The sequence below is a fragment of the Mus musculus genome, chromosome 6 (assembly GCF_000001635.26).
Source record: "Mus musculus strain C57BL/6J chromosome 6, GRCm38.p6 C57BL/6J".
Classification (NCBI taxonomy): domain Eukaryota; kingdom Metazoa; phylum Chordata; class Mammalia; order Rodentia; family Muridae; genus Mus; species Mus musculus.
The window spans coordinates 6,388,189-6,400,227 of record NC_000072.6 but is presented as its reverse complement, the minus strand read 5'-3'; the positions used below and the strand labels follow the sequence as shown (position 1 = coordinate 6,400,227).

General features: G+C 39.7%; 1 long non-coding RNA gene across 1 annotated transcript; it reads right to left on the bottom strand.

Annotated features, from left to right (window-relative positions):
* Window positions 1-641: 641 nt before the first annotated feature.
* Gm52888 lies at window positions 642-9,993 on the bottom strand. The gene is made up of 3 exons (XR_003956401.1): window positions 9,888-9,993; window positions 9,659-9,721; window positions 642-1,019 (listed from the first exon to the last, which is right to left on the bottom strand). It is a non-coding gene; the product is annotated as a predicted gene, 52888 (long non-coding RNA).
* Between the last annotated feature and the right edge of the window lie 2,046 nt (window positions 9,994-12,039).

Genomic DNA, 12,039 nt, shown 5'->3' with positions numbered 1-12,039 from the left:
ATTAAACTCAAGAGAATGAAGACCAAAGTGTGGACACTTTGCCCCTTCTTAGAATAGGAAACAAAACTCCCATGGAAGGAGTTACAGAGACAAAATTTGGAAGTGTGACGAAAGGATGGACCATCTAGTGATTGCCATATCCAGAGATCCATCCCATGATCAGCTTCCAAATGCTGACACCATTGCATACACTAGCAAGATTTTGCTGAAAGGACCCGGATATAGCTGTCTCTTGTGAGACTATGCCAGGGCCTAGCAAACACAGAAGTGGATGCTCATAGTCAGCTATTGAATGGACCACAGGACCCCCAATGGAGGATCTAGAGAAAACACCCAAGGAACTAAAGGGAACTGCAACCCTATAGGTGGAACAACAATATGAACTAAGCAGTACCCCGGAGCTCTTTTCTCTAGGGGCATATGTATCAAAAGATGGCCTAGTTGGCCATCACTGCAAAGAGAGGCCCATTGGACTTGCAAACTTTATATGCCCCAGTACAGGGGAACGCCAGGGCCAAAAAGGGGGAGTGGGTGGGTAGGGGAGTGGGGGGGTGGGTATGGGGGACTTTTTGTATAGCATTGGAAATGTAAATGAGCTAAATACCTAATAAAAATGGAAAAAAAAATAAAAAAAAAAGAAACAAGAGAGAGCAGATAGTAGACTGAATAGAAGAAGAAACAAGACGGTGAGGAGTGGAAAGTCAAGTTAGTGGTCAGCAGAGCATGAGGGGCCAGCCCTCACTTTATGCTCTCCTGGAAACACCAATTTCACAGCAGCCACACACAGGTGAAAGTCACTCTGTTGGAAGGCCCCAGAACACAGGTGTACATATTAAACAGATATCACATTTTTAGAAAGACATTTCTCTTTATGTGTATGTGCATGTGTGAGTTTCTGTCCTATACATGCAGGTGCCCAAAGAGGCCAGAAGAGGGTATCGAAGCCCGGGAAGCCGGAGTTCCAGATGCTTGCAAACTGCCTCAGGTGGACTGGATGCTGGAATCTTATCTCAGGTGCTCTGGAAGGAAGAACAGCAAGAACTCTTAGCAACTGGGAATGGATACTTCTTAGCTGCTATCTCTCTAGGCCTGTGTGCAGTAAAGAGGTTTTGAAAAAATAAGAGTTATATAAAATTAAAAATATTAAGCAGAGTGGAATCAAAGAAGTGCAAATTAAAATAATTCGGTATTTAAAAAAAAGAAATAAACTTAATTCACAATGGTGGATTATTCTAATTATAGCAAAGGAAAACTGCAGACAATCAGTGTAAACTAGCAATGGATTCAGGCTCCTTATAGGTATGGGGATTTCGCAGGCAACTCAGTAGAAAATTGTCATTTCTTTCACTGAGATGCTGTGGGAGCATGCTGCATTTTTAATGGGATATGAGATCACCTCACCAAGGAGCTGAGACCTGTACTGGTCTTACATAATTATACACAAAGCTGGTGTTTAATGCAATATTAGCAGCATTTCGTTTGGTGAAAAGTTAGTATTCAGTATACAGATGTACTTTATTCAAACTTGTGGTTCAGGGCTATCAGGAGGTTTGATGCAGCAATCACATGTTGTAGAGATGGAAGCCCTCAGGAACTGGGAGTTGTAAATGACAAAGAGGCATGATTCTGGGAGCTGGAGGAGCCCATTAGAACAAGTAGCTTATGCAGAGACCAAAACTCTTTTCTTACTAGTAAATGTTATTCGGGAACTGTTAACCACTAATTCCATAGCAACCTTCTACTGTCTTCACCCTACTGAATCTGATGGGGGGAAAAAGCATCTTTCAGTGGTCAAAGCCAAAGGAGAAGTAGATGTCAACGGAGTTAAAAAGTCAGGCTCTTTTCAGACTGTCTCTATAACAAGCTTTCAGCTGAAACGAAATGTAATTAGCAAGCTCAATAATGTGGTTTGCTCCGTTTAGCTCTTCACTGGGCTTATAAACAAATCCTGTCAGTTAACTTGTAAATCAGATGCATCTGCTACATGTGTTATGGAAGGCAGCCTCAAGCAGGTGCAAGAAACACAACAGCATGAGCTTTAATCAGAGGGCCAGCCTACAGCTTGGCAGCCATGGATATGCACCATTGTCTAAAGGCTCCCCTGTGAAGAAGGCTGAGAAATGCTTTCCATGAAGGATTAGAGAGAAGCGGAAAACCCAGACTCAAATTCTAACCCTAAGCATTGATGTTCCTTTGAGAACCTCCCCACAATGACCTCAAGTGTCATGTGGGGACTAAGACCCTCTTGCTTAGCAATACCCCAAATTATTGTATTATTTGAAGCTATTGTGACAGATGTTGTTTCCCTGATTTATTTCTCTGTTTATTTATCTTTTATACATAGGAGGGTTACAGATTTTTGTGAGTTAATTTTGTTTCCACCTACTTTGCTGATCTCTCTCATTCGTCTTACTGCTCTAGCTGAGAAGCTCCATTATTATATTTGTGGTTGTTTGAATAGGAATGAAGCCCATCGGCTCATGGCTTTGAATGTTTGGCCTTAGGGAGTGGTACTATTGGGGGTATGGCCTTGATGGAGGGAGTACATCACTGTGGAAGTGGACTTTAAGGTCATATATAGTCAAGCTCTGCCCAGTGTGGAACACATTGTCATTTCTGCTGCCTTTGGGTCAAGATGTAGAACTCTCAGCTACTTCTCCGGAACCATGTCTGCCTACATGCCACCCTGACAATAATAGACTAAAACCACTGAAACTGTAAATCAGTCCTAATTAAATGGTTTTTTGTTTGTTGGTTGGTTTTTTATAAAAGTAACCACAGTTATGGATTCTCTTCACATCAATAGAGATTCTAAGATAATATTTATTAGGTATGAAGAGAGTGGGCGTGCTCATCTTGTTCCTGATTTTAGTGGAATTGCTTTGCCTTTCTCCCCATTTAAATTTATATTGGCTATGTGCTTGCTGTAAACTGCCTTTATTATACTAAGGAATGTTACTTGTATCCCTAATCGCTCCAGGATTTTATCATGAAGGGAAGTTGGATTTTGACAAAGGCCTTTTCTGAACCTAATAAAATGATTATGAAGTTTTTGGCTTTTAGTTTATTTATATGGTAGGTTGCATTTATGAATTTATATATGTTGAAGCATCTCAGGGTGAAGCCTACTTGATCATGGTGGATAATCTTTTTGGTGTATTCTTGGATTTGGTTTGCAAAAATTTTATTGATTATTTTTACATCTATGTTTATAACAGAAATTGGTCTGTAATTCTTATTCTTTGCTGCTGCTTTATGTAGTCTGAGTACCAGGGTAACTGTGGCCTCATAAAATGAATTGGGCAGGGTTCCTTCTGCTTCTATTATGTGAAATGATTTGAGACATATTGGCTTTAACTCTTATTTGAAAGTCTGGTAGAATTCTTTACTAAAACCATCTTGCCCTGGTTATTTTATTTATTTATTTTGGTTGGGAGACTTTAATGAATGCTTCTATTTCCTTGGGGATTATAAGTCTGTTGAAATTGCTTGTATGGCTTTGAATTAACTTATCCATTTTTCTTAGATTTTCCAATTTGGTGGAGGACAGGTTTTTAAAGCATGTCCTCATGATTCTCTGAATTTCCTTGTTGTCTGTTGCAACACTTAGTTTGCAATACTAAGGGGCGTCTCTTCCCAGTGATGGCCGACTAGGCCATCTTCTGCTATATATGGAGATAGAGATATGAGCTCTGGGGTACTGGTTAGATCATATTGTTGTTCCACCTATAGGGTTGCAGACCCCTTCAGCTCCTTCTAACTTCCTCTAGCTTCTCCATTGGGGGCCCTGTGTTCCATCTTATATATGACTGTGGGCATCCACTTCTGTATTTACCAGGGACTGGCATCTTAAGTTTCTTTTTTTCTTCCTTCCTTTCTTCCTTCCTTCCTTCCTTCCTTCCTTCCTTCCTTCCTTTCTTCGTCCTTCCTTCCTTCCTTCCTTCCTTCCTTCCTTCCTTCCTTCGTTCTTTCCTTCATTCCTTTCCTTTCCTTTCCTTTCCTTTCCTTTCCTTTCCTTTCTTTTTCTTCTCTTCTTCTTTTTCTTCTTCCTCCTCCTTCTCTTCTCTCCTCTGTTTCTTGTTTGTTTTGGTTTTGGGATTTTGGTTATTTTCAAGACAAGGTTTCTTCATGTATTCTTGGCTGTCCTGAAACTAGCTTTATAGACAAGAATGATCTCAGACTCACAGACACTGCCTGCCTCTCCCTCCTGAGTGCTTGGATTAAGGCATGTGCCATCACAAACTGGCTTAATGTCTGTCTTGACCTATATTCCATTTAATAGTGAGTTGTTCAGACTCCATGAGTTTGTCAGCTTTCTGGTATTTCTGATGTTAGCATTCAGCTTTAATCTGTGGTGGTCAGATAGGATTCAGGGAGTTATTTCAAATTTCTTTTATTTGTTGAGACTTGCTTTACTTGGATACTTGTTGTATCCAAGTATGTAGTCAATATTGAAATATGTTACATGAGGTTCTGCAAAGAAGTTATATTCTTTTATGTTGGGGTGAAATACTCTGTAAATATTTGTTAAGTCTATTTGGTTCAATTAGCATTAACAATCTTTAGTTTTTGTCTGGATAACCTCTCTATTCTCAAGAATGGGTTATTGATGTCTCCTACTCTCGGTGTGTGAGGGTCAAAATGTGATTTAAACTGTAGTCGTGACTTATGTTCTGTTCATTTAGTTTAATTTGGTTTTTTGTTTTGTTTTCTTTTGTTTTTTACAAATTTGGTTGGTCTTGTATCTGGTGTGTGCATATTAAGAACTCCAGTGTCTTCTTGGTGGACCCCCCTCTCCCCTTTGGCAAGTATGTGGTGTCCTTTTCTATCTTTTCTGCATAGGTTTGAAGTCCATTTTGTTAAATGTTAAAATGGCTACACAAGCTTGCTTTTTAGATCCATTTTCTTGGAATATATTTTTCAAACCTTTTAGTTTAAGGTGATGTCTATCCTCTATATTAATTACTTTACTTATTAAATAATTAATTAAAACCGAATTTAATTTTACTAGGTTAATCCTACTGATCCATGAGCATGAGAGATATTTCCACATTTCTAATATCTTTGTTAATTTCTTTCTTCAAAGATTTGAAGTTTTTAATCACTTAAGTCTTTTGCTTGCTTGGTTAGAGTTACCTCAAGACATTTTATATGGTTATTTATTTTATCTGTGGTTGTAAAAGGCGTGGTTTCCCTGATTCCTTTTTCTGTCCATTTGTCGTGTGTGTGTAGGAGAGATTTTCTTTTTAAAGTTAATCTTGTACCAGCTGCTTCCCTAAAGGTGTTTATCAGCTGAGTTCCCAAGTAGAAATTTTGGGGTTGCTTATATATACCATCATATCATCTGCAATTTGTGTCCACTCCATCTCCTTTAGTTGTCTTATTGCTTCCACCAGAACCTTAGTTACTATATTAAACAGAGAGAGAAAGAGAGAGAGAGAGAGAGAGAGAGAGAGAGAGAGAGAGAGAGGGGACAACCTTATCTTGCTTCTGATTTTCGTGGAATTGCTTTTAGTTTCTCTCAATGTGATTTGATGTTGGCTTTCAGCTTGCTGTAAACTGCCTTTACTATGTTTAGGTATGTCCCCTGTGTTCCTAATCTTTCAGGGCTTTTATCATGAAAGGGTGTTAAATTTGAGCAGAGGTTTTTCAGCATCAAACATTTTTGTTGAATATCAGTTGGCTAAAGATGTATCCTTTAATTCTGGGTCCTCTGGTCTGCCATGTTGATCTTTGTGTCTGTTTTTATGTCAACGGCATGTTGTGTTAGTTAGGACGGCTCAGTAATGTTCTTTGAAATTAAGCTTTGTGATGTCTCCAGGCCTGTCCTTTCTTTCTAGGTTCCTTTGTTCTTTGAAGCTCTTTGTGCTTTGATATGAACTTGAAGAATTTTAGGGTTTTTAAAGCTCCTTGAAGAGTACCATTGGTGTTTGATGGAGACTGTTATTGATTGTAGACCGTCTTTGGCATCATGAGCACATTAGCAACATTAATTCTGTCAGCCCTCGAACAATCTAGTTTTTCTCTCTGTAGGAGTTTTTTTTTTCCTCCAAGGTTTTATAATTTATTGCATTTTGATAATATCTTATTATATATTAAATGTGAACTGTGGCCATTAAATATGAGGTTATCTTGATTTCTTTCTTAGAAAATCAATTATTGGTGTATAGAAATTATTGGAGTTTTTGTATTGATCATGTGTGTGGCTACTTTACGGAATGCATTTAATAGTCTTTCAGTAGACTAGGTTTTTCTGTTTATACAGTCATGTTGTATGTGATTAGTGATAATTTGACTTTCTTCTTTTCTTGTTTATGTACCTTTTCTTTCTCTTAATTAATTTTTCTCCCTTTAATTTCTATTACTACCTGGGACAAGAGCAAGCACTTATAGCTTGTCTCTGATGTCTCACTCAGAGACTTTCCTTGCTCTATGTGCTCGCTAAGGGTTTCTTATTTAGAACCTTTATTATATTGGTGTATGACCTTTCTGGTACTAATCTTCTCAGGGCCTTTATCATGAATAGATGTTGAATTTTATCAATTTTTTTTTCTTTACCTATATGATGAGAATGTAATTTTTAGCTTTGTCTGTGTATGTATATATATATATATATATATATATATATATATACTTATATTTATTGATTTTTGCATGATGAACTATCCATTCATCTCCAGGGTGAATGGATAGTATGCTCATGATGTATAAGTATGTCTAATGAATTATTGAATTCAATTTGTAAGTATTTTCTTGAGGATTTTTGCAACTGTGCTCATCATGAATATCAGTCTATTGGTTTTTTGGTGTGACTTTGTCAGGTATCAGTAGCAGAATAATGCTGGCCTAGTAGAATGAATTTGGAAGCACCCCCTTGCTTTCAATTGCATAGAACTCTTTGTGAATCCAATATGTCTTTTAATTTCAAAATAACAAACTTTCTAGGAAGACAGAACCTCTTCCTCTCTCTGCTAACAAAATCCAGTGATGAAGATGCAGAGATGCTAATGCTTACTGTAAACGCCTGGCACTGTACCTAAGGCTAAATTAGGTACTGAATAAAGATGCTTCTGCCCCTTCCTTTCATATGTACCGCGTTCTTTAAGGCAGAGGTCAACTTAGCAGAACAAAGACTCATTTTCCTCCACTCTCTCCCATACAGATCATTCTCTTCTTGTTCTTGTCTGTTGCACTTAGCTGTTCTGAATCTCTTCTAGATGGCCTATAGGCTCTATGACATACTGATTTCTCTTCAGATTCATCAAATTTGCCAGTCAGATTCAAAAGGATGTTATTTATTCAAGAATATCATGCTAAGTTGCTAACTATCAAGAAAAAGGATATTGAGAATGGGGATCATTTATATTTCTTGCCCCGCACTGCTCCCCGCCCCCATTTAGGACCCTGACACTGCAATGGTGTGGCTGATGACTCTCAAGCAACCTTTTTTCTAGATTTTTCTCCTTCATTGACCCATCTGGCTCTAAGCTAGGACATACTCTTCTGACCACCCTGAAACAAACCCTAAAACAAATCAAAATTTTCTGTGACATTCTCCTATAGCCAGAGATATTCAGGAGAGGTCTTCGCATTAGTTAAGCACGCTCTTCTGCAAAGTGCTTTGGGAAGGAAGGAAGTAGAAAACCTATTTTGATGCTAGGAGTTAGGGATTCCTAGAGCCCCCCCACAGCAATTCAGAATGCATTAGTACCACAGTGGAGGCTCTTCCGGCACACCTCACAGAGGGAATTTTTAAACCTGTAGTCTGTGTGTTTGTTTTTAGAAAAGAATCACAGTGACTATATATGAAAAAAAGACTCATTTGTGTCTCCCCAAAGACAGCTGAAGAGAGTGTAAAACACCGGAAAACTATTTCTGTGAAAAGATAGTCCTTTTTAGAAATGTTATATTTCCATGCTCAGAATAATCCCAGCTGAGAAGTCTCTTCCCAAGAGTGTCAATTCCTTGTTTATCCAAATTGTCAGCAATGTGATTACTTAGGTTTTACTCCCTGAGCAGAGAATATGTCCATACATGTAACTATTGAAAAGCCTACTTTGTGCACATACCTTGAATAAGGGAAAGTTAATTGATTTAGTTTATGATTCAGAATTAAAAAAGTAAACTGGGTTTCTGGGGTGGTGAGCCAGTTGGTAAGTCTGTTGTGCAAGAAGGGGGTCCTGAGTTCAATCCCTCATGTCCACACATTAAACCTTAACTTGAGGGCTGGGGAAATAACTCAGTGGGTAGGAGAACTTGCAATACAAGCAAAAGGACCTGGGATTGAGTCCACACCAACCAGTTAAAAACTAGCCATGATCGCACATTCCTATAACCCCAGGGCTGGAGGGCAGACACAGACTGACTCTGGACAACCAGCCAGAGTGGAAACAGGTTCAGGTCCGGACCTTATCTCAAAACTAACCAAATAACATGGTGGAAGGCAGGTGGAAGGCAATAGAGGAAGACACTCAACATTCTACACACACACACACACACACACACACACACACAAATGCAGACATCGTGAATGCAACAAGAACAAGCAGAGATAGGAAGATTACCGGGCTTGTTCCCCACCCAGTTTAGCTGAATGGTTGAGATCCAGGTTCAGTGAGAGACTTGTGAAGGAATAAGATGAGTTCTTGAAAGAGTTGCCTAACAATGACTTCTAGCTCCACATTTGTACACATACATATGTGCACTCAAGCCACATAGACGTGACTCTGATATAGTGGCCCAACCCCAGGGTCCTAAACTTTGCAGGCAGAGGCGGAATGATCACCCAGAAATCCCAGCTAGCCAGGGATGCCTAACAAGTCTCTGCTCCCCACAACAGAAATGACCCTCAAAAAACTAAAGTGAGATGACTTCTTCATGGCAGAAGGACTTTGTACCTACATCTATTAAATACCAGCACCTGGGTGCTGCTGATCTAAGCTCTTTGGTACAGTGTAAAATTAAAGGAAATCTATGTAATAAGGAAGAAGGTAGATTCTAAGCTGGCATTTTGCTTACAAAGTCCATATTAATTTCGAAAAGTTATTTCATACAACAATTTACCTTTTTTTATATATATCTTTCCCCTAATTCTTACAAAACAGCAACTGGGGAAAGGTTGAAGTATTTACAGCCTGCTGTAGCCTGAAGATTCTTTGTGGAACTCTGTACAGAGCCTAAGGCAAAGGATTATTGCATCCTACAAGATGAGGTCTGTCACCTAGTGATTGTCCACAACACGTCTTTCTTTCCTCCAAACGTAGATGAGCTGCAACACCAGACTTCATAGAAATAGTTGCTTCACTTATTTTTTGGAATATTTTGTAGGCATTGGGAAACCCATGTTAAATTTCTTTAGTATGGGAATATATATGTTAGCTGATAGTTTCTAAACTTGTCAAGTAGTGTATAGTTCAAGGTTTCATATAGAAGGTTCTGGTGAGAGTTTACAGACTGAGGAAGAGGTTGAATAACGGACCACTTTCTCCTCCACGAGCTCCAATGTCTAAGGGGAACGAAGGGATCCTCCAGGTCTTTGATCTGATATTCTGCATTTTTTTTTCTTGTTTTAGTTGGGGTTTTGTGTTTCTTAAGAGGAGTTTGGTTTTTGTTTCTGGTTTGAATTGACACAGGATCTCGTTGCACACCTCTGACTTACCTCAAACTCTGGAGTCTCCTGCCTCAGCCTCCTGAGTTCTGGGATTTCAGGCTGCTGAATGAACTAAAAATAGAATAAAATCACTCTACTGAGAAGCGATGCGTGAACCATGCATACTCACTTTGTGAGTTATTGGCAAAAGGAAAACCCAAATCCCTTGTAGATTTTAATTATTTCCAAAGAGTAACAAAAATAGCTGAGACAGGCTGGCGGGGGATGCATAACTTACTGCACATGAGGCTTGCTTTCTAAGAATGGTCGTCATGGGGGAACCAAATGCTGAGCAAGACGTAACTGAACACTTGCAGCGCATCCCGTTCTGCTATCTCACGGAAAACACAATTTGTCAGTACTGGGAATAATGATGATAATGATGCGGATTAATAAACGTGCTAGTGAAACCTCCATTCAAACACATGCTGAGTAATTTAATTAGCCCTGGCTGCACTTTCTCTGTCAATCCCAAACTTACACAGATTGGATTGTTAAGTACCTTTTTTTTTTTTTAAAAAACTCTGTGGGTCTGAGAAGTTTATTTTTACCTGGCAAATTATTTTAAACGTGAGACAAAGCAGGGCAGCATTGGCGAAATCACACAGGAAGCCCGTGTCCCTGTTCCTGGAGCCTGGGCCCTAGCAACCGAGACCCCTGTGCATAAAGAACTGGTGTGAATTTCAGACCCGGGGCCTGATCTAAATCAAGGGAAAGGGAGAAATTGGAAATGACATCATTCACCCAGGGGCCTGTGCCACCGAGTTCCTTTTCTTTCTTTTTACTTTTTCTGTCTTTTTTTTTTTTTTAAACTTTTACATCAGACTCAGAATTCACTGGCTTCATTAACATATGTATCCCTATATTAGGCAGGAACATGTTATTAGTAAGGACTAGCCCCCCTCCACCCCCACCTCCTTTTTTTAATTTCATTTGCTTGCTGTTTCCTTCTCCCTACTCCCAAACACCTATTATAGCTTTCCTCTCAAGACTAAGTGGCATCCTGTGCTGACTTTCTTGTCCACTCTGCGGAACTACATTTCTTTATGTGCCCAGTTTTGGAAACCAACCCTGACTCCTTGGAGGATGCTTGGTACATCCCTGTGCCCTACTTCCCCACATCGCCTTCCTTTCCCTTTCAACCTTACAGTTTTAGAGCAAAAAGGGGAATCAGGAAAAAGAACTTTGTGTGTGTGTGAAGCTGAGGATGATTGTCCCTGAAATTAATATGTCTATCTGATAACAAAAACTGTCCTAGCCTCCCACAGAACACAAGCCCCCGGGGCCTGGGAAGAACAAAGCCTGCCTCTGAGAGGAGTAGGGAGTAGTGGGGGGTCATGTGCGCTCTCTCATCCCTGTGGCACCAGCCGGGAGCCCACAAACCATTTTATCATCCTCTGGCCCCTAGGAGATCAAGAGAAGCTGTGTTTGGAGGGTTGCCCTCGAGGCTGAGTTAGGCATTTGGTCTTTTGTTTGTCCCAGGGGCTTCTTTCCCCTTGCCTGCTCCTAGGACACAGACGCATGGGCTGACCCAAGGGATGCTTTTGGACCCCATTGCTTTTCTTCTTGGTATGGTGTGGGGGAGGTCTTCACTGGGATACATTATCCCTCAGGGTCTCTGCTCCCTGCAGAAAATTCAGAGCCCTTTATTGGTAGTTGGGCACAAAAAGAGATTTTTTTTCTTTTTATATTGAGAATCTGATTCACTTCCTGACCAAGATCAGTTTTAGCTATTGTCTGTAGAAAGTTTGCACACTGTATGTATTAAAAACCGAAAAAACAATGTTTCAGTCCCATGGGGAGACTGAGGACTCAGAGACCTACCCTAATATTGTCAAAAATAAGAGGAATATCTGCAAAATATGTCTTATCCAAATGTATAAAGCTTAGGGTATATTGTCTCAGTTGCTAGCAATAAAACGTGAATAAAATGTTAATGGCATGCAAAGTGTTTTAAGAGGAAGATGATAAAAATTATTTAAAACCAATTGAGGAGATGGCTACAAAACTCTAAATATTACTAAAATCTTTTTAATTGTGTGCTTCATTGGATCATCTGGAGAGTTTCAACATTTTACCAATGTCTAAGCCCTACTCATGACCCAAGGAGCAAGCGGCAAGTAAGCTATCAGTGTATTCTAAGGTCCCTTCCTTCTTACATACTAGCTGAACAATCAATCCATTAAGAGAATGGAAATGGGAACGTTTTCCTCCGACCGAGGTGTGGTTAAAGAGAAGAGTTTATTGCAGATATGAGGAAGAGAATAGCCAGAGGCATCTGAAAGGGTCCAGACTGAACCTGGCCATGAGAGGAGAGACGGAGGTGAGGGGAGCCTGCAAGATAGGAAGAAAAAGGAGGGAGAAAAAGAGAGAAGGCACAAGCAGAGCTA